Genomic DNA, 21,645 nt, shown 5'->3' on the forward strand with positions numbered 1-21,645 from the left:
CCGGTTCGAACCTCGCCACTACTTAAATTTTGAATAAAAATTGCCAGCAATGGCGACCGAAGACTTCCGGCATAAGAAGTCACCCTTGTTCTGTCAACGGCCTTTTCAAAGAGGGCGGAGGAGCTGACAGAGAGTCAGAGCACTCTGTTGCTCTTGGGGTTGGAAGCTGCCCATGAAAGGTCGAACAACCAACAATTTTCAACTGCATGAAGCTGCATTTAAGACACAAAATGTGTATGTACAGGACATGTCACTGGTAACTGAAAAAGTTTCAAGATGGTCTCTCCATTTGAATAAGATTCCAGACTAGTCCCCCATTCGGATCTCCGGTAAGAGACTGTGGAAGGGGAAGTTGCAATGAGAAAAAGATTGAATAACCAATGAAAGGGTATAGTACTACTAGTCGGGGCGTCGAATGTTTGAAGTTGGAAGTGGTAAGGAAGCTAGAAAATACGAAAAGGGAAATGCTAAGGCCCAGTCTAGGTTCAAATGGTTCATATGGCTCTGAGCACTACGGGACTTAAAATTTGAGGTCATCAGTCCCCTAGAACTTAGAACTACTTAAACCTTACTAACATAAGGACATCACACACATCCATGCCCGAGGCAGGATTCGAACCTCCGATCGTAGCGGTCACGCGGTTCCAGACTGTAGCGCTTAGAACCGCTCGGCCACTCCGGCCGGCGCCCAATCTAGGTATAGTGGGGGTCATTGAAATGAAACAGAAAGATGATAAGAATTTCTTATCAAATGAGTGTAGGGTAATACCAACAGTTGCAGAAAATGGTATAATGGGAGTAGAATCCATTATAAGGCAGCGAGTGAGTTACTGTAAATAGTTCAGTGATAGTTTGTTCTCATCGAAATTGATAGCAAGCCAACGGCGACAACAATAGTTGAGGAAGCAGAAGATGAATAGATAGAGAAAGTATGTGAGGACATTGAACGGCTAATTCAGTACGTAAAGGGAGACGAAAATCTAATAGTCATGAGGGATTGGGACGCGGTTGTAGGGGAAGGAGCAGAAGAAAAAAAAATGGTTCAAATGCTCTGGGCACTGTAGGACTCAACATCTGAGGTCATAAGTCCCCTAGACTTATAACTACTTAAACCTAACTAACCTAAGGACATCACACACATCCATGTCCGAGGCAGGATTCGAACCTGCGACCGTAGTAGTCACGCGGTTCCGGACTGAAATGCCTAGAACCGCACGGCCACCGCGGCCGGCGAGCAGAAGAAATGATTACGGGAGAATATGGGCTTGGTAGTAAGAATGAGAGAGGAGAAAGACTAATTGAGTTCTGAAATAAATTTCAGCTAGTAATAGTGAATGTTATGGTCAATAATCGTAACAGTAGGGGGTTAACCTGGAAAATGCCGAGAGATATGGGAAGATACCGCTTGGATTGCATCACGGTCAGACAGAGATTCAGAATCAGATATTGGATTGTAAGGCGAACCCAGAATCAGATATAGACACAGACCACAATTTTGAAATGCTGAAAATTTGGCTGCAGTTTATGAGACTAGTCAGGAATGTTCAATGTGCATAGAATTGAGAGGCATAAGTACTAAGGAATAAACACTTGAAGTTCTCTGAAATTATAGGTACTGTGATAATGAATACCTCAATAGGTAGTCCAGTTGAAAAGGAATGGACTTCTTTCAAAAGGACAATCGCGAATGTTGTATCGAAAAACATATGTACAAGCAAGGTGACTGCGAAGAAACCATGGGTAACAGAGGAAACACTTCAGTTGACCGACGAAAGAAGGAAGTGCAATAATATTCAGGTCACTTAAAAATAAAACTAAGCTATAGGGAAAGACGAGAAATGTAAGGTATGCACAATAATCAAGAGGGAGCAGTGACTGGAGAACAACGAAGGAAGTGCTTGAATTAAAAAGAGTGTAAGACAGGGAAGCAGTCTTTCCCCCCTACTATTCAATGTACACATGGTAGAGCTAATGATAGCAATAAAAGTTCAAGAGTGGGACTATAATTCAGGGTGAGAGAATATCTCTGATAAGTTCGGTTGATGACGTTGCTATCATCAGTGAATGTGAAGAAGTACAGGATATTTTGGATGGTATGAGTACAGAGTATGGATTGAGGGTATACCGGAAAAAGACGAAAGGTAATGACATGTAGCAGAAATGAAAATAGCGAGAAACTTAACATCAGAACTGGTCACGAAGTAGACAACGTTAAGGAGTTCATCGGCCATGATGGACGAAGCAGGGAAGACATAAAAAGGAGATCATCAAAGGCAAAGAAGGCGTGTGTATGTTTGTGAGTGTGTGTGTGTGTGTGTGTGTGTGTGTGTGTGTGTGTGTGTGTGTGAGAGAGAGAGAGAGAGAGAGAGAGAGAGAGAGAGAGAGATTTTGTGTGTCTAGAACTCAATGGCGCTCAACGCCGACGTTATCAGCGACCCATCATATATTAAAAGAAACGAATGCGGATGAAACCCCAAAAATTTTCGTCACACAGCCTGAGGAAGAAACGTGTAAACTGACAGTCATTCACTCACTCCCATTCCACTCGCATTGATTCACACAATCACTCTACCTCACAGGCCTCAATGCAACGGAGAAGGTGGAAGGTGCTGTTCCTGGGATTAAAACAGAAGTATAACCACAGAAGAGTTAAACAAAAAACACAGGAAATGTGACTGGCTCACCATTTATAAAAAACATGGGTGAGCCAGACAGCCCGTTAACACATTAAGAACATCTTCTTAAACGTTTGGAGAGAAGCAAAGAAGGCATTACTGGCTAGGAGAATTCTCAGAACATTCTGAGACTGAGCGTTTCGAGCACAACACCGGATGGTAAAGAGTCATGGACAGTGGGGAAGCTGGAACACAAGAGAATCGAAGCATTTGAGGTGAGGTGCTACAGATGAATATAGAAATTTTCGTTTACTGATAAGGAAACATCTTTTAAGGCCTCAGGGGATAACTTCCACAGTACTAGAGAAAGCTGTCGATGTTAAATATTGTAGGGGAAAACAGAGACTGGTATACATACAGCAATAATTGAGGAGATGCAAGAGAAGCTCAGATGAAAGAAGGCTGATGACTCTTCACTAGTCATCGGGGCTCAGTTCGATACAGGGCGCATAACTGATCACAATTCTACTCCAGTCCTTGAGATTCCAACCGAAATCGTGTCTGGAGACGAGCCGGACAGCGTGGGATACCAACCTGACGGTCATCGGATGAACGACGTAACATCCAGGAGCGATGGTATGGGGTGCCATTTATTTTAATAGTTGGACCCCTTTGGTTGTCGTCTGCGTCATCCTCGCAGCCCAGCGGTACGATGTTCTACGTCCCGTTCTGTTGTCCTTCGTGGCAAGCCATCCTGGACTTAAATTTCAGCAAGGTAATCCCCTCTGGAACACGACTTTTTTTCGTGCTTGCCAAATCCTGCCTTAGTCAGCAAGGTCGCCGGGTTTCTCCCCAACTGAGAACGTTTGAGGAATTATGGGCAGGGCCCTCCGACCGACTCGGGATTTCGACGATCTAACGTGACAGTTGGACAGAATTTGGCACAACACCCCTCAGGTGGACATCCAGTACGCTGTCGATCAATACCAAGTAAAATATCTCCTTACGTAAGACCAGAGGTGGACCAACGCCCTATTTAGTTGCTAAGTTTGTGAATCTCTTTCTGTTAAATAAATCATCAAATGTTTTTGAGACTGTAATCATTTGTTTATCTGTACATGATGTACATCACATCTACGGATTACTTCGTGGTGAGTTTTTTCTGTATTAGAGTTAATAAAGTCTTATAACACCCATTAAGGGAGAATGACGAACTGCCTTGAAATAATGGAAATTAATAACGGTATATCCACTTGCCCAAGCTTAGTACGTAATAGTCAGACCAATTTCCCATCAGATACTGATAGTTATCCCGTAGAGACCACTTTTTCAGATATCCCTTCCAAACACACGGACTATTTTCCATTATTTCAGTTCTTGTACTTTAACTTACCCTGTTAACGTTTTACTTTGCTTATCTACAGTTGTTTCATATATCTGTTTAGTATCACCTATAATGTTTCACCTGTTTGTGATGTCGGATTTGTTAAGCACAAAAATAGCTTGTTCAGTCACTCCATTTGGTACATGTTGCCAAAGTTTACCTTATATTGGTCAACTTATTTTCCTTCTCAGAACTGTTTTAATTTCTGAGGTAGTTTTTTATTTAATGTGTCACGTATTTCATCTCACACGAAAACTTTACGTCACATTTTTACTGAAATACTCCTCTCGTTTTAGTCGTCAATTAAAGATCTTGCATTGTCTTCTTTGGAAACCGAGTGAGATACTCTGCAGATGAACTAGTTTAACAGTCTGGATCCCACACAAATTTCACAACCACAGATATGTGTCTTTGTACCTCACGATGGCGTACTGGCCGAGAATCGGTTTGTAAAATAATAAACATTGTAGAAGATAGCCTGTGGCGTGTGTTTTTCATTCATAATGCATAAAATATTCTGTCCAGAACCAACGGAACAGTCAATTAATCCAGTTTACTGAAATATTTGACTTTTTCGTTGAAGGTGCAAAAATGGTTCAAATGGCTCTGAGCACTATGGGACTTAACTTCTGAGGTCATCAGTCCCCTAGAACTTAGAACTACTGAAACCTAACTAATCTAAGGACATCACACACATCCATGCCCGAGGCAGGATTCGAACCTGCGACCGTAGACGTCGAACGGTTCCGGACTTTAGCGCCTAGAACCGCTCGGCCACCTCGGCCGGCCGTTCAAGGTGGGGGGGGGGGGGGGTGAAGAAAAGCACAAAATGAATATACAACAGGGGAAGAGTTTACAAATGATAACATACCTGAAACAGAAAAGGCCTAGAAGAATCGATGAATGAAATGGACAACATAGTTTTTCACAGTATATTGGTTAAGTATAAACGATGACGGCCTCTCGTTGACACTTGTTCGTTAGATAACATGGTGGGTAGCGCCTGCTTACGTTTTTCCAATTTGCTTACATTTGCACAACAGTTCATGAAAAAAGCTGTGTTATCACTTTCTCTACTCAGTTGTTGAATAGGAGACAGGAGGAAGGGTACTAGCTTAAAGTCATCGTTAGGAATGGGGTAGTAGCGGAAGAAGCCAAAGAGGGCACTTAGCTCTGAAATAAGATTATATAGAACATAATTAGGTCGTTGTAGGTGAATAAAATTTTCTGCAGGAATAGAGTTGTGCTGTTAGTAACTAAAGATCATAAACTATGGAGAAAATTTGTGAAAGTGCATTTGTGAAGCGCCGTTCTCTCTGAAAATTAAACGCAGGCGATGGGACGTCATATGAGAAGAAACAGGAAGACTGCAAAATGTAAAACTATTAAAAGATGCAAATAACAAAACAGAAAAGTAAAGTTCTAAATAAGGCGCGCTAAAAGATAAGTGAAGAAAGAACACACAAAGCACGACGAAAAGAGAGGGCAGGTTAGTGGGATGTTCATGCTGCTACCAGTAACAGTTAACTCAATACTGCTTGGAAAAACTAGATGAAACGTTGGAAAATGTATAGGAGCCGAAAAGATTAGAAACTGTTAACTTGATTTCGAAATTCTTGCAATAATAAGTACATGGAGGTATAAACATTAGTAAGAGAGCCAGGGAAAGCTGGAGGGCGGAATCAAACTGTTCTGAAGGGTGGTGAGTGAATCCCTGATAGCTTAGCATGAATGTTTGTACGATTCTTCGTTTAACGTACCGTAACAAAGTGAAATGTTTCGCATTTGAAGAGCACCTCTTGTTCCGTGCCCACCTAAACCGCTACCTACCTGCCCTTGGATGACCGGTGTTGTCCTACGATCCAAAACAATGAGGCCCCCTCCCGAGCACCGGATCAGGACCTGAGTGCGCATGCGCCCCCAGGCGTCGCCTATATAAGGGCGGCGCGTCGCGCCTGCTCGACTACTGTGCGACTGCCCGCTGCCACAGCCAGAGACGAGCTGCCGCCTCCTCCTACCGCCGCCTCCTCCCAACACGGCGGCGAAGCACCATCACCGTACCTCGCGCTAACACTTGCTCACTAGATCTCGGGGTGAGTAGCATCTGCTACATTTTTCCCCACTGCCTGCTAAATTTTCCCAAACTATGTTTGAAAAAAAAAAGCCTTATTATCACTTTCTCCTCCAAATTTTCTATTTCTATAAAGAATAACGATGTCTATTGGAAGGTCATGGTCTGCAGCTAACTTCCGTATCTGAGGCGAATTTCTTAGGTTTTGAATGGTGTAAACGTACAATCATGCAAGTAATTAAAATAATGTTCGGTTAATAGGAAAGCACTAGGAGTAAAAATCGAGAAAATCGGGACACTGTTGTTAAGAAACTTTGTAGCCAACTATTCAGTAACAAAAATTGGATGTTTGCTAGCTAGATTTCAGTATGAATAATGCCTTCGGTTTCTCGCATATTTAGTTTCCTCTTACCTATGACGGATATTTGTCATTTGCGATAGAGGGAAAGAGAACAAACGCACCATTGAAAGGATAATGACATGAAAGGTAGTTTTCGCCACGGAATACTCGCATTGAACAGGTCAGGGAGGAGACGGGGTGTGGGGTAGAAGAGAGGAAGCGACACGTACACTCGGTCGCACAGAGAGCGTCGACTTGGTAGCTGTAGATGTAAAGCAACGAGAAATAAATTACAAGTTACTTTTGTTCTTCAAGGACTCGGAAACTACAACATACAGTCAGGTTCGTGTGCAATACAAATATTGCATGCGGAGCTCTAGTAGCTTACATTACTGGGTCGCGCTAAAGAGACCGTGTGTAATATCTATTTCATGTGTATTTACCCTTATTTACTCTGTGTATACGAATCAGCAAATTCTAAACGTTATTTGTTAACCAGAAGCTGTTCCGTAGCCCTTTAATTCACAATGTTTTCTGTGCTATCAAAAATTAAAACGTACATCAGGCACAGCTTCAGTGTTCTTTCCATTTACTGTGAGTACATATTTTAGAAGGACAAAAAGGTAAATTAAAGGGAACTTCTGAAATAGTCTTATCTATTCAAAAGTATTGTTGTAGTCAAACATATATAACAGTGTTCTAAATGAGCATGAAATGGTAACTTAAGTTCAAATCATCTGCAAGACAAGTACTCAGATTTTTCTGCCTTGATATGAAGTAATTATTTCTGTGTTGTATGGCAGTATATCGTCTATTCAGTAAAAGGATCAGGAATAATCAGTATTAGGTTCAGACGGAATAGGGAAGTAGTATTTAAAAGACATGTCGAGAAAACGATAATATGAATGTAGAAATGAATGAGTTCGGGAAAATGTTTGTATATAGAAGTACTCCAGTTTCGTTGTGCGTGATTTGCATATTTGCTTCACGAGAGTCGTGCACCGTGATTCGATCCACGATCCCCGAATTTTAAGACCAGCGACTTGATCTAAACATCCTTGCATTATGGGAGTGAATACTGGAAGAATGGCCCACTAATAAATTTTGACTTGTTTTACGTCCCCTCCAAACTACAGCATCGAGAAAGTACTACTCGGTGGCACGTCTACCATACAACTAAGAGCAGTGCTTTAATACTAATGCATTACAAAGATATCGTTACCTACCTAGGATTTGTACCTAAATATTTATTTTCAGTAGAAAGAGTACATTGTTTCATTCTGTACCAAACAGAATACCGTGTATGGAAATGCGTTTTATGAATTGTAGTTACAGATTTCGCGACGTACAGTAAGACCACAGAAAGCTAGCTTCACATTCATATACCTGAAATGGCTCGAAGATTTTGTTTCCAAGATAAGTAAAAAGTAACAATATTTTACAAGTCGTAGACATTCAAGTGTACATTATGCAACAGCAATTTTTATGCATTACATAGATGTCGTATTTGTCGTCATTTGTAGAAAAACATAAACACAGCTACAAATTCAAAGTGGAAACGTGTTTTTGGCCTTATCCTGTCACATACAGAGTGGGATATGTGAAATGAGAAGGTATGACATTTTGTGCAGAGTCAGAAACTTTGTTTTACATATTGGTTTTGAGTCACATCGTGACTCTAGTTTGGTTACCTTCTCTGGTGCGATTTCAATTTTTCGTTTAATACAGCGTCCTAAAAAATTCGCCACCTAGTATATTCTCAGGGTAAGTTTTGCAGCGAACAGAACCCTTAAAAAGAGTACTGAGCAGAAAGCCTTCAACGACCTAGTTTTTTTAAAGCTTTTCTCATAATTAGTTTCATCGTTTACGTTTGTGCATGGTAGCATATCTTGCATTTTCTTACAAGAAATAAGAAAATAAATGATACAAAGAGCATTTTACTGAAAGTAGTAAATGTTTGTAGAACAGGTCAGTGCTCGCAATGAAAACCTAAACTTAGTTTCAGCTTATTGATCTATCTGTCTCTATTTTTATTGTTAAATACTGTTGGCACTGCATCTCTTCGAACAAATTACTCAGACGTTTCACGTTACAGCACTTCTTTCAGTCATCAGAATGGTGGCTGAGGATTGCTACTTTTTTCTTTCATTATTAAAAGCTGTATTGGTGGTCCATGCCAGTTAAGTAGTTTTCGCTTCACTAATAATCAAAGCTGGATTAAAGTTGACATTAGGTTTTCGTAAAAAAACTGGCCCGCGCAACGGAACAACTGGCACAAAATGTGTACATTTTGTGTTTTAATGTTTTATTTATATGTAGAACAAGCAAACAATTGAGCTTCACATTAAAAATGCCTCAAAGCTCTACAAGTAAAGCAGTCAGCTTGTTTACTAGATAATTGTAGTTAGTGACCGGTATTACAAAAATTGATTAAGGTTTAACGACCTGTGGACGATGCGGTTATTAGATAAGAAAGCGATTCAATAACTGAATTTTCTGCTAACAGATTAGCTACTCTGCTTGTCGGCTGGAAGTTTCTCGTTGTTAATTAGACAAGTGAGCTGCACAGCTCTTGATTACAGCGCGTGGATTAGTCGGAAAACAAACTGACGTTCACCGTTAGTTAAAATCTCGTTTATGCCGTACTTGAAAGTAATCCAATTGAAAAGTTTGCACATCGGAGGTGGAGGAGTTTTGATAGTCGCTTTTCACAGCATCATGAAGAAAATACAACGTGTGAAGATAATCTTTCGATAATGTTTTTATGACTGTTAAAATGTAATTACCGGCCAGCTGAAGTGGTGATGCTCCATCCCTTCAAAGTAGCTGATAGAGTGGAATACTGGCGCAGTATTTTCCCTTTAGCGCTTGTCGAAAAGGAATATAAAGTAAAATGAAATGAAAACCGAAATTAATCACGACGCTATATTGTTTTCATTTACGTTGCACTGCCACGCAAAGCTGGACGCAGCAATTCTCTTGTAACTGGTGTGTGATTTTCGATGGCCTGTTGAACACATCTCGTGAGTCGTGACAATACTGTTTGTCGCCTCTTACTGAAGATTACTAATCCCATCTTCGACTAATTTAGTACCAGAACGAAAAATGCTCCTATCATAGTACAAAAAACCGAAAAATGCTCCTATCATAGTACAAAAAACAAAAACAAAACCGAATATGTGTGTGAATTCTTAAGGGACCAAACAGCTGAATTCATCGGTCTCTAGGCTTACACACTACTTAAACTAACAGAAACTAACGTAGCCGGAAGGAGGATTTGAAAATCCGGGGGGGGGGGGGGGGGGCGTGCAAAATGAATATGTCCTGGGCCAAGTTAGGGATCTAAAACAAGGGAGCTAGATTATATATATATATATATTCGCGCTTCACTTGTTAGTATTATTTGTATTCCTGTCATGCAGGATAATTCATCATGTCAAGTAAAATAACGTAATGGATGATGTCATGTCGTATAACATGACACGTGCCATCATCTCATCCAACATGGCATTTGGGGTGTCGTACACTAATGACACAACGTGTCATTAAAGTTTAGTAAGCACGCATCCTCGCTCTGGGACACTGCCTATTACAGATGAGCACCCGCTCTTGGATACGTCCTATTGTAGACACGCACTCCACTCTCAGAAGCACATAAATTTGTGTCTATTTGTTCTTACACTCCTGCCTCCTCCACCCACCATATATTTAAAATAGATGTACGTCTAAAAGAATTCATTCTGGTGGGTAGTAGGGTTAACTTGTAAAAAGTGCGAACGTGTCAAGATGTTCTGATTTAAATGTCTTTATAGTTGCCAGATAAGTCGAAAAGCCAGTTCCGTTCTTTCACATCCCTAACTCTCCCCAGGACATATTCACGTTTTTTTATGTCATGATAACAGCATTTTTCAAATGGTTCAAATGGCTCTGAGCATTATGGGACTTAACATTCAGCATTTTCCACTCTGGTTGCCAACTTTTACTCTACCATAACTTCGACATTAGAGCGCCACAGCTTGGTAACCGATGTAGAATTTTGTTGACTCAGGCGACGACTGATCAAGTATAGGTTTTTTTTATTGTCTTTCGAGCCATGTTGCATGAGTTGTGGAATGTTAGTCTGGTTTCTCTACAGTACCTGCCTTGTGTGCTTGACCTATCCAGTATGACCTACTGTGTCCCCAGAGCAGAGAAGCCTCACAACCACGTCCAGGTCACACGGCCGAGGGAGGTTTTATTTCTTATTTTTTATTATATTGATTTAATTTTTTAATTTTGTTACTTTTTAAAAGATATTTTGTTTTAGCGGCCACGCTTTCTCTTCGCCTGCCGCGGTGGCCGATCGGTTCTACGCGCTTTAGTCCGGAACCGCGCGACTGCTACGGTCGTAGGTTCGAGTCCTGCCGCGGGCATGGATATGTGCGATGTCCTTAGGTTAGTTAGGTTTAAGTAGTTCTAAGCTCTAGGGGACTGATGACCTCAGATATTAAGTCTCACAGTGCTCAGAGCCATTTGAACCATTTGAACGCAGTCTATTCATATGCGCATGAGACTGAATACACAACCATATGAAAAATAACTGTAAGTACTTAACATAGAAATTTTGTACAAAAAGAGGCGTGGTCTGGTAGTTCATGTGAAGTAACACCTTCGGAACTTAGGAGATTGTGCGAAAATCTGTGTGTCCACTTACTATTGCAAAAAAAGTATTCGTATCCAATGGCATCTGGATGGCCAAAGGATTTTCGCCTAATTTAACAGCAACAAGAGACTGTACGCTATTGTGCTTCTTAAAAGCAGCCCACAAGAACCATGCCACCAACGGCCGACGGCCGATGGAAATAGTACGAAACAATACAGAGACGAAGCTACATTTGGTCGTTATGAAATGTGGAAGAATCGCGAAGTGTGGATAAAAGGGCTCTAGGATAGATTGCCTCTTCAACGTACAGTGATTTGACGACCAGCAGGAAGAAGCAGCCTGAAGTACAAAAGGAGGCAAGTGACAGTTTAATTAATTTGATTAACTGACAGTTCATCTGACCATTCAATTAGTAGAATATTTAACCAGTTAATTTGACCAATTAACTGAAGTACCAAAATATGATCAACTTACTGGGAACCCTGACGACCTGTGGCTAAATCCAACTTACCTGTACACTGAGCGAACGTATCATTTCGAAATATTTGAACATTCCCTAAATGATGTAAATGAAATGTTACGTCTGGAACAAAACAAGAATCAAGATGGCTGTGTAATGAATCAGACACAACCTGAACCCTAAGAGGTTCGCGCAACTGATAATGAAGTATTGAAAAGCATACATCTTGTTATTATCTCTTTTCTTACATTCTTGTTACTGTTTATTTAAAGTATGCAACAATGAAAATTGAAAATTAAGAAATCACTGCTAGTAAAATTCACGTGACTAATTTTGGCACAAAATATTGCAACAACCAGTCCGAATTAAGTGAGTGGCTGAAGCAAGAGCAGGAAATGAGAAAAAATACATGCACGACAAAATGCTATTAACTTTTAATTCCTGCACAAAAAGTGATGAGCGTAAGCTTGCTTTTCCCGAAAATAAATTTTCTGCAAGATAGCTTAGCAGTTTTCGAAGGAAATGCCGTAAAAAATTTTGTGTTGCTAATAAATAAGGCGGTTTTTTCTGACAGTTATTTTTACACGAATTTTCGGATTAGTTTAGTTTTTTCCGTGGTCATCAATAAATCTTTAAATACTCGATCAAACACTATGTCGTTTTATACAGGGCTGGGCTTAGTTCTGATGTGGCACATGCATTGTTTTGCACGTTCACAGATTTTTCGATACTTTTATCCACTCGGGAATAAGAACTTTACCGTATATACAATGGAATGATAACCAACTGTAATAATCAATTTTTTAATTATATCCAAGTGCAGCGCTATAAATGCAACTCATTTCTACGAAACAGTTTTATCTGCAAACACGTATTTTTTGCGCGAAAACCTGAATGATAAAACATTTTTGCAAATGCTTCTTATACTTACCGATAAAATATATTTTTTATTGTCATCTGTATCCCTTTAAACCGTCTCAGAAAGTGTGATTCGCGTAAAACAGGACTTCAATTGTATTTTATGTGCAACTTAACGTGGCAACCGATAAAGATTTCAGTAAACAATAGGACGACTTTTAATTACATGTATTTGTGTACCTTCTTATCCAATTTGAACCGATTCGCAGAAGTTTGCAACATAGAAGTGAGGAACGGAAAAGAAAAATACGTGTTTCTTCCAAGTAAAATCTGAATGGACAAACGGCCTCATGCATTCAGTTTACGTAAGAACATATTTTACGTGCTACATTTAGCTCGATTTTGAACAATGGTATCTCGACAATGGATAAAAATTTATTTTGACTTTATCCATTTATGTACCTTTGTGCAAAATTTGAACCGGTACATACAAGTTTAAAGTGTAGAAGGGGCGAGCTACAGAAATCTCCCAGGAAAAAGTTATTCTTACATGTAAAACCTAAACGAGCAAGATTTTTTGTGATGGTTAAAACTTTTCTTAGAGCAGGATACGATACACTGTGGACCAGATGTGAACCATAAGATTCGGTCCAGTCCGGAGTTATGTAAGGGTGACTGTATTCGGACAAAAAATCTGAGCGGTGCCGAAAAATATGGGTGCTATTAGCTGAGCATTAGTTTCAGCCTAATTAAAATGTTTAACATAGGTAATTAATCGATTCGCACAATTTGCCTGGGCGCCAGCTCCAGTTCGTCTTTCAAAACTATTTCATGTACTGCAACATAGCAACAGTAGGACACAATGAAATTTTCACTCTGTAGCGAAGTGTGCGCTGATGTGAAACTTCCTGGCAAATTAAAACTGTGTGCAGGACCGAGACTCGAACTCGTGACCTTTGCCTTTCGCGGGCAAGTGCTCTACCAACTGAGCTACCCAAGCACGACTGGTGACAAGCCCTCACAGCTCCAATTCCACCAGTACTTCGTCTCCTACCTTCCAAACCTCGCAGAAGCTCTCCTGCAGACCTTGCAGAACTAGCACACTTGGGAGAAAGGATATTGCGGAGACATGGCTTAGCCACAGCCTGGGGGATGTTTCCAGAATGAAATTTTTACTCTGCAGCGGAGTGTGTGCTGATATGAAACTTCCTGGCAGATTTAACAGTATGACATGTCTGAACGGCTATGTAAATGGCTAAACCAAAAACTTTTCACCCCACGTTCCTAATTCAAATAGGAACCGAGGACCAAGGCACCCCCTACCCCTTACCCCAAAACCGCGATTCTGCGTGAGGTCTTTTCCTACATACGTGTTACAAATCTTCCGCGGTGTAACGATTATGACGAATTGGGCACATTTCCAGTGGAAAAAAAAGGATGAATATGTTCTTTCCTAGTGAACATAAACAACAAGGTAGCATTTGTTTTCTTCGGCATCCTCTCATTGATAAAACCAAGCAACACTTGAATGGAAAAAGGGGGGCTGGAGGATAGGATACATGCTCCGCCAATAAATTTTGATGAAAGCTTTGGGGAAGACAATGTCGAATTTCAAAGAGACGACTACAGTTTCGAAAGGACATCTGTTGTTGACATGCTCGTTTGGCGTTCGAACATTATTAACAACACCCTCAGGTTTTTTTTAATAAAACACGTTGAATAAAATATAATCCGAACACCAAGAGGGAGTTGTGCGAGACGAACGAAATTTGGTATGCGTGTTTCTAGATCTGAAAGATGACGTACACTCAAGTTTCGAGACAGTCGCATACGATTGCGTCAGTTGCGCCACTTTGAGGGTACAAATCAGCTTTGCTTTAAGAAAGCGCTGTAACGGTCGTGTTAGTTACCTTTGAGATTGGGCGCAGTATTTATTTAATCGTATGGCTAGGGCCCCCAGTCGGGCAGGCCGTTCGCCGGGTGCCGCTCGTTCAATTTGACGCCACATCGGCTACCTGCAGTCGAGGATGATAGGCTGATGATGAGGACAGCACAACACTCAGTGCCTGGGAGGAGAAAATTTCCCGACCCAGCCGGGAATCGAACCCGGGCCCAGAGGATTGACAATCCGTCACGGTGACCATTCAGTTACCGGGGGGCGGACATTGGGCGTAGTGAGTTGATGCTAATCGAGAATGCCTTTGAGAAGACGAAGACGCCATATTAATAGCCCACTGAGTTTGAGCGAGGACGTGTAATAGAGCTTCGAGAAGCTGGATGTTATTTCCGTGAAGTTGCAGGAAGACTTAGCGGAAATGTAGCCACTGTACACGATTGCTGGCAGCAGTCGTCACGTGAAGGTACAGTCCCAAGAAGATCTGGCTCCGGACGGCCACATGGCACTACTGTGCGGAAAGACTGTGTTCGTCGTATGGCAGTCGCGCATTGTACTGCGTCTGTAAATTTGTACGTCCGTCTGTTGAGTCGACAAGATGTGTGCTGTTATTCACGAACAACATTCCAGCGGTTGTTTTCCAACAGGATAATGATTGCCCACATATCGCTGTTGTGACCCAACATGCTCTACAGAGTGTCGACATGTTGCGTTGGTCCACTCGGTCAGCAGATCTGTCTCCAGTCGAGCACATATGGGGCATCATCGGACAACTCCACCGCCATCCACTAACAGCATTAATCGTACTGATCGATCAAGTGCAACAAGCGTGGAACTCCATCACACAAACTGACATGCAGCACCTGTCAGACGCGGGTATGCACATTTGCAACCGTGGTTTGACGCGCCATGTCATGGATTACGCGGCTCCTCCCGCCGGAGGTTCGAGTCCTCCCTCGAGCATGGGTGTGTGTGTGTGTTGTTCTTAGCATAAGTTAGGTTAAGTTAGCTTAAGTAGTGTGTAGGACTATGGACCAAAGACTACAGCAGTTTGGTCCCTTAGGAATCCACACAGAATTGAGCAATTGAACATGTTTGAATGCTTACATTCAACATTCTGGAGGTTACACCGGTTATTAATGTACCAGCATTTCACATTTTCAACGCGGTCTTTCAACATTAATCACATATATATGCTACCTAGACAAGTGTATTACCAAAATTTCATTACCATACAGTAATTATTTCTTTGTGTTGCGAATTTTTTCCACTAGTGAATCTTCGGCAGTTTTTCTTCCTATATGAAACTAGTGATTGGTTTGAGTACAGCGAATCGGCAGAAGGATTCTCTTTACAATTTGTTTAAATCGTGTAACCAGCGACAAAACTAAAGAGTCATCATGTTCACCCTGTCACAATAATACATACCAGGTTGTCGCATCAGTACTCCAGCCCACCTCACTAAAGAGAAATGTGACCAGGACTGTATGGCTGTGCAGCTGTTAGTTCGCAATTCGCACTTATACTTCGTTTATTTCTAAAACTGCCATACGTGTTGCAACCTTTATTGCTGTCGCTACTATGTAGTTAAAACAAATATTTTTTTTACAAAAATATCACCTTGTGCCACAAACGTTGGATTAGTTAGTTACATTTCATGCTGGGAAATACACTCCTGGAAATGGAAAAAAGAACACATTGACACCGGTGGGTCAGACCAACCATACTTGCACCGGACACTGCGAGAGGGCTGTACAAGCAATGATCACACGCACGGCATAGCGGACAAACCAGGAACCGCGGTGTTGGCCGTCGAATGGCGCTAGCTGCGCAGCATTTGTGCACCGCCGCCGTCAGTGTCAGCCAGTTTGCCGTGGCATACGGAGCTCCATCGCAGTCTTTAACACTGGTAGCATGCCGCGACAGCGTGGACGTGAACCGTATGTGCAGTTGACGGACTTTGAGCGAGGGCGTATAGTAGGCATGCGGGAGTCCGGGTGGACGTACCGCCGAATTGCTCAACACGTGGGGCGTGAGGTCTCCACAGTACATCGATGTTGTCGCCAGTGGTCGGCGCAAGGTGCACGTGCCCGTCGACCTGGGACCGGACCACAGCGACGCACGGATGCACGTCAAGACCGTAGGATCCTACGCAGTGCCGTAGGGGACCGCACCGCCACTTCCCAGCAAATTAGGGACACTGTTGCTCCTGGGGTATCGGGGAGGACCATTCGCAACCGTCTCCATGAAGCTGGGCTACGGTCCCGCACACCGTTAGGCCGTCTTCCACTCACGCCCCAACAACGTGCAGCCTGCCTCCAGTGGTGTCGCGACAGGCGTGAATGGAGGGACGAAGGGACACTTGTCGTCTTCAGCGATGAGAGTCGCTTCTGCCTTGGTGCCAATGATGGTCGTATGCGTGTTTGGCGCCGTGCAGGTGAGCGCCACAATCAGGACTGCATACGACCGAGGCACACAGGGCCAACACCCGGCATCATGGTGTGGGGAGCGATCTCCTACACTGGCCGTACACCTCTGGTGATCGTCGAGGGGACACTGAATAGTGCACGGTACATCCAAACCGTCATCGAACCCATCGTTCTACCATTCCTAGAGCGGCAAGGGAACTTGCTGTTCCAACAGGACAATGCACGTCCGCATGTATCCCGTGCCACCCAACGTGCTCTAGAAGGTGTAAGTCAACTACCCTGGCCAGCAAGATCTCCGGATCTGTCCCCCATTGAGCATGTTTGGAACTGGATGAAGCGTCGTCTCACGCGGTCTGCACGTCCAGCACGAGCGCTGGTCCAACTGAGGCGCCAGGTGGAAATGGTATGGCAAGCCGTTCCACAGGACTACATCCAGCATCTCTACGATCGTCTCCATGGGAGAATAGCAGCCTGCATTGCTGCGAAAGGTGGATATACACTGTACTAGTGCCGACATTGTGCATGCTCATGTTCCTGTGTCTATGTGCCTGTGGTTCTGTCAGTTTGATCATGTGATGTATCTGACCCCAGGAATTTGTCAATAAAGTTTCCCCTTCCTGGGACAATGAATTCATGGTGTTCTTATTTCAATTTCCAGGAGTGTATTTCGAAGAAGAATCACATAGGGTAGTAGAAGTACATACCCGCAATCCAAATTTAAAATTTTGCCTGTGTTGGAAAACAGGGAGAGACTTTAACTTCTTCACTCTCTAGATGCAGGATGGTTGCCTCCAAGCATGTCTCCGACGATTGTCTGGTTGAACGCACATGCGACACACATCGGTGAAGTGAACGCGATGCCAACCCTGAGTGGTCCGTTCAGCATGTTGTTGGGCCCATCTGTACCGCGCTGCAAGGTGTCATAGTTGCAAAGATGAACCTCTTCGTGGATGTCGGGAGTGAAGTTGCGCATCATGTAGCCTATTGCGCACAGTTTGAATCGTAACACGATGTCCTGTTTCTGCACGATAAGCATTATCCGACATGATGGCGTTGCTTTCAGGGTTCCTCCGAGCCATAATCCGTAGGTAGCGGTCGTCCACTGCATTAGTAGCCCTTGGGCGGCCTGAGCGTGGCATGTCATCAACAGTTCCTGTCTCTCTGTACTTCTTCCATGTCCGAACAACATCGCTGTGGTTGACTCTGAGATGCCTGGACACTTGCCTTGTTGAGAGCTCTTCCTGCCATAAAGTAACAATGCGGACTCGATCGTCTAGGCATGGTTTAACTACAGACATGTACCTGCTTCCTAGTGGAATGACTGCAACTGATCGGCTGTCGGGTCCCATCTGTCTAATAGGCGCTGCTCATGCATGGTTGTTTACATCTTTCGGCGGGTTTAGTGACATCTCTGAACAGTCTAAGGGACTGGGTCTGTGACACAATATCCACACTCAACGTCTGTCTTCAGGAGTTCTGGGAACCGGGGTGATGCAAAACCTTTTTTGATATGTGTACTGTACTGGAGTATATTGATGCTTTTGGGACACAGAAGACACTTTTTTGGACATAATGGGGCTATGTTCTCCTGACTTAATAATTCCTCAAAGAGAATGGAAAAAGAAATATGCAAGGTTGAGTGGTTAATAACTGCATATGTTTAAATGGGTTGAAATGAAAACCTGATTCTTGCTCACTGTGAGGGAATGGGATCCAACTGAAAGTGGTGGATTCTTGCCAAATATTAGAGACATATTACCTATGTCATCCACGCCCTTCGCAGGACTAGTGCACTTTCTTACTCGTCAGGGTCTGATATTAAAACGGCCGCTTCTGGTCACTATGGAGGAGATTGTATCTAATGATACCCAACAAAATTCGACGGCTCGCAATAGTAGAAGAATAATGCTAACTGACATCATAATAACGTAGTGAATATTTTCGGAAAAGAAAAATGCCGAAGTTTTGAGAGAACACGCTTTCGGTCGTTCACATTACGTCTGCACGGTTGTAAAGGTGAAACTGATCTTTGGCAACAGACATATTGTATTTGACTTAGATATTCATTCAAATAGTTCAGCTACGAATACTACCATGTTTCATGTTATTATATCATTCAATTTATGAACAACCGAACTCTGTTAACAGCTTATATTCTTGCACTGCAAGAAAAATAACATTCCTTCAGAATTTGGGCAGATAGCAGAATTAACAGTATTAGCCTCATAGCAAACTAGTCACCCAGTTCTTGTGAAAACCTTGTGGTTTCATGAGATATTTAGGAAGTATTTGGCCGTTGAATGTAATATGGAAACGCTCCGAGTACTACATAAGCTGCAGTAACAAATGAGAACTGAAACAAAGAGTACGATACCCCAGTGGATTTGTTGCACCGTACTTACAAACAACACATACAGTGCTATATCGTATTCATCCACCGACACCAGGCAAGGAATTTTCAATAAAATGTCTCCCTTGTACGGGAATAATCTTATCGATGTACGATTTCAGGTTGTAGACTCATGGGTGACCACGTGAGGAAGTTTAGGTCACGCCTAGAGGTGTGCTCGGATAGCCTAACGGTAAGGGGACCGATTGCGACAAGTGGGAAATCCGGGTTCGAGTCCCGGTCCGGGACAAATTTCACTGTTGTCACTTTGTTATACAACTGATATTTGTTAATATTCGCGAATGCGTATATATTTCGTGGAAAACAAAGAATCTCCTTGACTCTTTGGTTTGCTGACGTGCCAAAAGCACGGAAAGCGTCGGGAGGCGTTGAAGCGCAGATGAGCGTCTGGAGTGGCGGTAGGTGTGGACTAGAGTGTCATTCACCCACATAAGTCATTACTATTCGGAGCGGTACGGGGTTTGAGTAGCGTCGCTGGCCGTCGATCGCCTGCGTGTTTACAAACAAGAGTGGCAGTGCGCAGGTGGTGCGACAGTGGCGCCGGCGGCGGTGCAGCAGCCGATCTACGCAGCTGCCGCCGGATTCCCAGAAGCTACCGTCTGTTAACAGTCCAAGGACGTGGCTGGAGAGAAAAAGAACAAGAAGCGTCCTGGTGGCAACCTATACCACTGAGAACTACTTTAAATACATAATGCATCACATCGAGTTGAAAGGGGACCTTAACTGATTAACACCCAAAGTCTAGATACTCTTTATTTGACAGTGGTTTGCTTCAGTCGAAATAATTTCATTAACTGATTTGTAAACGAAGAATTTTAAGTGACTCATGTGTTTCATAAGTTTAAGAGGTATTACATTCAGCACTATCTCAACCCCTGTTGAAGAAAATAAAACTACACTCCTGGAAATTGAAATAAGAACACCGTGAATTCATTGTCCCAGGAAGGGGAAACTTTATTGACACATTCCTGGGGTCAGATACATCACGTGATCACACTGACAGAACCACAGGCACATAGACACAGGAAACAGAGCATGCACAATGTCGGCACTAGTACAGTGTATATCCACCTTTCGCAACAGTGCAGGCTCCTATTCTCCCATGGAGACGATCGTAGAGTTGCTGGATGTAGTCCTGTGGAACGGCTTGCTATGCCATTTCCACCTGGCGCGTCAGTTGGACCAGCGTTCGTGCTGGACGTGCAGACCGCGTGAGACGACGCTTCATCCAGTCCCAAACATGCTCAATGGGGGACAGATCCGGAGATCTTGCTGGCCAGGGTAGTTCACTTACACCTTCTAGAGCATGTTGGGTGGCACGGGATACATGCGGACGTGCATTGTCCTGTTGGAACAGCAAGTTCCCTTGCCGGTCTAGGAATGGTAGAACGATGGGTTCGATGACGGTTTGGATGTACCGTGCACTATTCAGTGTCCCCTCGACGATCACCAGAGGTGTACGGCCAGTATAGGTGATCGCTCCCCACACCATCATGCCGGGTGTTGGCCCTGTGTGCCTCGGTCGTATGCAGTCCTGATTGTGGCGCTCACCTGCACGGCGCCAAACACACATACGACCATCATTGGCACCAAGGCAGAAGCGACTCTCATCGCTGAAGACGACACGTCTCCATTCGTCCCTCCATTCACGCCTGTCGCGACACCACTGGAGGCGGGCTGCACGATGTTGGGGCGTGAGTGGAAGACGGCCTAACGGTGTGCGGGACCGTAGCCCAGCTTCATGGAGACGGTTGCGAATGGTCCTCGCCGATACCCCAGGAGCAACAGTGTCCCTAATTTGCTGGGAAGTGGCGGTGCGGTCCCCTACGGCACTGCGTAGGATCCTACGGTCTTGGCGTGCATCCGTGCGTCGCTGCGGTTCGATCCCAGGTCGACGGGCACGTGCACCTTCCGCCGACCACTGGCGACAACATCGATGTACTGTGGAGACCTCACGCCCCACGTGTTGAGCAATTCGGAGGTACGTCTACCCGGCCTCCCGCATGCCCACTATACGCCCTCGCTCAAAGTCCGTCAACTGCACATACGGTTCACGTCCACGCTGTCGCGGCATGCTACCAGTGTTAAAGACTGCGATGGAGCTCCGTATGCCACGGCAAACTGGCTGACACTGACGGCGGTGGTGCACAAATGCTGCGCAGCTAGCACCTCCAGTCCACGATCATCTAACTTCGTCAAGTGTTGGAATGTAGTATTTACCCGAAGGCATTGACTACACCGGCTGAGGGTCGGAAAAGAAGAACATCAGGAGTTTCTGTATTGGCTTCTAATTACGTGGTATTCGGAATATACTATCTGTGGGAACTGATGTGTCTGTTAGTTGCAACTGCCGGCATTATCGCAGCAGCAGTGCAACGGGCCTCTGATAGAGGTCACGTTCATCTATAGGCGCCCCAAGGTTCATGATTAGGGGATTATCCGATGCAGCAGCTTTGTTGTACATCTTCCGTCCGATGGCCTGAAAGCGAGTGAGAACTTCCTGTTCGTGGGTGGCTTCATGCAGATATCGCGCCGGAAACTG

General features: G+C 43.6%; 1 protein-coding gene across 1 annotated transcript in view; it reads left to right on the top strand.

Annotated features, from left to right (window-relative positions):
* The first annotated feature begins 5,960 nt into the window (after positions 1–5,960).
* Positions 5,961–21,645, top strand: part of LOC126280958 (GTP-binding protein Rhes-like) — a 438,962-nt gene continuing 423,277 nt past the window's right edge. Inside the window, exon 1 of the mRNA XM_049979806.1 lies at positions 5,961–6,092. The gene's annotated coding sequence lies outside the window, so the exon portion shown is untranslated. The remainder of the gene's footprint in view (positions 6,093–21,645) is intronic.

Source organism: Schistocerca gregaria, chromosome 1, assembly GCF_023897955.1.
Source record: "Schistocerca gregaria isolate iqSchGreg1 chromosome 1, iqSchGreg1.2, whole genome shotgun sequence".
Classification (NCBI taxonomy): Eukaryota; Metazoa; Arthropoda; class Insecta; order Orthoptera; family Acrididae; genus Schistocerca; species Schistocerca gregaria.